The 4,860-nt window shown below is 33.3% G+C and overlaps 1 long non-coding RNA gene across 2 annotated transcripts; it reads left to right on the top strand.

Moving 5' to 3' along the window:
- Window positions 1-235: 235 nt before the first annotated feature.
- LOC114320063 (uncharacterized) lies at window positions 236-4,565 on the top strand. 2 transcript variants are annotated; one of them, XR_014337002.1, is made up of 7 exons: window positions 236-407; window positions 1,324-1,428; window positions 2,372-2,484; window positions 2,585-2,705; window positions 2,893-2,964; window positions 3,192-3,537; window positions 4,133-4,565. It is a non-coding gene; the product is annotated as an uncharacterized LOC114320063 (long non-coding RNA). The 2 variants fall into 2 exon arrangements; XR_003649671.2 differs by having other exon boundaries at window positions 4,129-4,565.
- Window positions 4,566-4,860: the final 295 nt, after the last annotated feature.

The following is a 4,860-nucleotide window of genomic DNA, read 5'->3' as shown; positions in this document are numbered from 1 at the left end:
AAAAAATAATATTTGCAATAGCAACCTGGATAATTTATTCTTTTATTTATTTTGCCCTTTTCTTCCTTTGCCCTAACATAGATTGATTTCGCCCTAGACTCTCATTTCCCCCAAATCTGATTTCGCTCGATCATATCTGAGTAAGAGAATATAATTTCCCTCTCTCGATTTCGCTTTATAGATCACCATGGTCGTCTGAAGAAAAGACCTCCAATAGTATGAACTCTCTCTCTCTCTCTCTCTCTCTCTCTCTTAGTGAGTCTTCGAATCATTCATTCATATTTCAACTTCTTTGTCTTTCTACTTCGATCACTTGTTTCTTATCATCTGAACTAACTGTAGTCACAACCATAGATCACCTTTCGATGAAGCGTTGGTTTGAATCAATCCTTCCTCATTTGCTACAGGTACAAGCTAAACCATTCAATTCTTAATTGTGTATTTTCTATGCTGCGAAAATGACGAACTTGCTCTGAACTTGCTTGATTTTAGTTTTGAATTCGAATTATTATTATTATTTTTTTGTCATGTTAGATTGGAGCATGTGTGTGGATTTTAGCTTATAGTCGTATTTTGGTAAATTTCAGATGTGCTTTGTAGAAGACTATAGAATTTGATTTAAGCATTGGTTTTTCTGTGCTGCAAAAATGATGAATGTGTATTTTCTATATCCAAATTTCTATCATCTCTTATGTAATTTTCTTAACAATAGATTCGGACCTTATAGCGTTCGATAAATTACAAAATTGAATAGATTATATAGCTGTTATATAGCTGTTCAATCTAATCCTTTATTGTTTATATAGCTGTTATGTTTAGTGAGTTAATCTTTTTTTTCTTTTTTCTATTCGATGAGATGCTCATGATCGAACAGATTAGTGTTTTTGATCTTTTCATTTGCATTGTTCTATGGCACTTGAAGGCCATTGTTCATCTATGAATGTTTTTCTTAGAAACCTGCAACAAGAATGGTTCGTGACAACATTTGATTTTCTATATTGGAGGCCATTGTTCATATCTTTAATTGTGCCACCAAATTCTCAGTACATATCTTTCAATACTCTATATATCACTGCACTTCGACCAATACTAATTCGTCTCCAACTATTTAAAACATGATAATTTTTTTTAATCATCTTTTAGTCTTCAGATCTTCAATTGTCATTTAGTTATGTTCATTATGCTTAATTGGGCATTACTATTGTTGTTATAATATATATTTGTGATTACAAATTAGGAGAAGCAAAAAAGGCAATGTATCACTATAAGCAAGCTAGTGCTGAATCAGACCCTGATGTCTTGACTAAAGCTAAAAATCTTCAGGTTCATCTGAGTAAGTGTACTGAGGCCAAGATACAACGAGATTGAAACACACTATTGAAAGAAACCAGGCTCGCCATATCAGCTGGTGCTGATTCTGCCCCACAAGTTAGCTATATACTTCAATTTCAACCTTTAAATGTTATGTTCTGTTTTCAAGGTTTGGTGCCACAGCTATAGGCTTGAAATTGACATGAGTGTTTTGTTTTGGTTATTGGTAAGATTTTTGCATTGCAAGCTGAGGCCCTGCTGAAGCTGCATAGGCTTTAAGAAGCAGATGAAGCATTGACAAAGGGACCAAATTTTGACATGGATGATTGCACTCAATTCTTTGGGCCTATTGGTCATGCAAGTCTGTTAGTGTGTTAAAGACGCTAATTGTGTTTTTTTTAAGAATAATTCAAAAGGTAAAAACTTACGGATAAAGAAAAGAGAGAAAAAGTTTCAAGCGATCAAAAATAAAATGTCTACGTGGATAAGATTAATTTGGAGTATGACTCTCACTCAGAATTTTTTATATTCATAGATACAATACGTATTAGGTTTAATCCTTTTAATACCATAATTAATAGAAATGAAAATCATATATATTAGCCAGTTTGCGACACGTATATCGGTTTATAACTGATTCATGATTTGGTTCACAGTTGATACAATTGGTTCATGATTGATTATAGTTGATTTAGCTACTATAAAACTTTTTTTGCTACTGGTGATTTAAAAATAAGTAAAATAAAATTCACAATTGTATCATCTGATTCCGGATACATATTGCTCAACATTTCTAATACCACAACCAATAATTTGTCTCTTGCTACCATTATTCACAAACCTTGATTCTTCATCACACAGTTAATTTTCTAACCACTTCACTATGCAACTTTCTACGCATATAATTTTGTCTAGTGTAAACATGAAAACAGTTGACATTTTCAAGTATATTTAACATAAAAAGCTTATACTATTAATTTAAACTTGTTTTTAACTTTGAATTGTTAAGCCAAGATATGGTTTTTTTAATATATATATGGGCAATGGCATATGTTGACAGATTTGATGATGCGGTGGCAGCGGCTCAAAGAGCAGCACGGCTGGACTCAAGCAGCAAGGAAGTGAACATGGTGGTTAGGAGGACACGGGCGGTGGCAATGGCTCGATCCAACGGTAACGATTTGTTCAGGGGATAAAGATACTCAGAGGCTTGTGTTGCATATGGAGAGGGACCCGACCATGACCGCTACAACTCAGTGTTGTTGTGCAATAGAGCCACTTGCAGGTCCAAACTTGGTCAATTTGAGAGAGCAATCAAGGACTGGACTGCTGCCCTTAATGTGCGCCCATCTTACAGGAAAGCCAGATTAAGAAGAGTCAATTGCTATGCCAAGGTAACTAACTAACTACTAGTAGCCTATCCTATATGTCTATTTGTTGCAACATTTTTTGAGTTTTTTTTTTATATTTATGAGCAGAATTTAAAAGGAATTGAATGCTCTTCGCACTACTAGAAATATGATGGTCTAAGTGCTTCATGTTTTACATGTTAATGCATCCTTTTTCTATGCTTGAAAATAGGTTATGGCAAGCAACACAAAGATCTACATTGTGCTCGAGTATGTTGGCGAGGGCGAGCTTTTTGACAAAATAGTAAGGCATTGTTTTTTGAGCTTCTACTCTCTGAGTACCTATAATTTCATTCATAATATAATCAATTGTGTAATGCATCACATCTTAATTTAGGCATTTGCTCATGTCATGTTTACCATTTTGTTATGGTAATGTGTGTTCTATTGAGGCTCATTTATGTAAATCATGTGGGTACCGAGTCTTGTATTTGTCTGATAATATTCCCTTATTGACCCTTTTATAACTAGGCCAAACTAGGAAGACTTAAAGAGGATGAAGCTAGGAGATATTTTCAGCAGCTCATCAATGCTGTAGACTATTGCCACAATAGAGGCATGTACCATAGAGACTAAAAGGTTTAACAAACTTTCTTACATGTTTCATTGATTAATTAATGTATTTATTCTAATTTTTTCCTATAAAAAAGAATTTATTATCTAACAGTAATTTGGTTTCTTTGGCTATCTATTTGACCATGACTCTGAAATTTGCATTACCCTGCATCTTTTGCGGCCCGAGAATCTGCTTCTAGACTCATTTGGTGTTCTTAAGGTTTCAGACTTTGGATTGAGTGCATTTTCCCAGCAAGTGCGGGTAAGTATTATGTGAGTTTGCAACAATTTCCTCATCTAAAAGCAGATTTTTAGCAGGTCGGTGTTAATAAATTGAACGTTAAATTTTTAAAAGTGGTTGCAGCACTGAGTCAATTTTGCAGTCTATTTGGTTTACTAAAATCACCTAGTCCAGAAACTACCTTTCCAGCCAGGAGCAGTGTCCTGCTCTAAAAGGAATTCCTTAGGAATAATGTGGCCATTAGTTTTTCTTCTATCCTTCAGTGGCTTGTTCATTTCTTGTTTCTATTAATTTGGAAATGAACTTTTTTTTATGATTTGTGTCTTTCATTTCCCTCTTTTTATATTAGTTTCCCCAAATCAAGGAGGCAGTTTAGTTTTATTAGTTGACTTCTTCATAAGATTCTGTATCATGCATCATCTAGATTTCGACACTTTGAAAACATTCAGTGACCATTTTTTAAGACTTGATCTAATCCACATTGAGGTTATATGATCTCAATGTCATTCAGACACATAAGTTATGGATTGCCTTAAACCTAACCCTCATTCATTAATATGAGTTAGTGCTGTGGCTTTGCTTAATCAAAGACTAACTACCTTTTTACTGTAGGAAGACGTGCTGCTTCACACTGCCTGTGGAACCCCAAATTATGTTGCTCCTGAGGTATCAATTATGATGACATGGAAATGGATGGTCGCTTTGATGCAAAAAAACTTTCCTTTTCTTATTAGTTTCTTGCATTTGTGATACTTCTTTCTTTCTTTTTTTTCCCCTTTCTATCAGGTGCTCACTAATAAAGGTTATGATGGTACAACAGCTGATATATGGTCTTGTGGGGTCATTCTGTTTGTTCTTATGGTTTGATACTTACCTTTTGACGAGCCGAACCACATGGCTTTGAAAGCATTCAAGAACTTAGTTTTTTCAAGTTTTTTTAAATTTTTTAATATATGTAATCACAGTTAAATTTTTTTTATTAATTTCTTTGTATATACTTTTGAACATTTAACTTTCATTTATGAAATATATGACGTTATTCCATTCAATATATGGTTGTGATTCAAAATATAGTATATAGTGTGTATTACATTCTTCAAATGCGCGTACAAAAATAATATTGATTATTCTTCAAATATGTCGAATTCTTTTTTTTTTATCACAGGTTTTATTAGTTATTAATCACACTTAAAAGATGTGATCTAAATGTTTTTAATCACAGTTAAAAGATGTGATCTAATGTGATCTAAATGTTTTTAATCACACTTAAAAGGTGTGATCTAAATGTTATTAATCACACTTACAAAGTGTGATGTAAATGTTTTTAATCACACTTAAAAGTTG

This window comes from Camellia sinensis, chromosome 8 (genome assembly GCF_055761805.1).
Source record: "Camellia sinensis isolate YWXY chromosome 8, ASM5576180v1, whole genome shotgun sequence".
Lineage (NCBI taxonomy): Eukaryota > Viridiplantae > Streptophyta > Magnoliopsida > Ericales > Theaceae > Camellia > Camellia sinensis.
The sequence above is the reverse complement of the archived record's forward strand: the minus strand, read 5'-3'. Positions and strand labels throughout refer to the sequence as shown.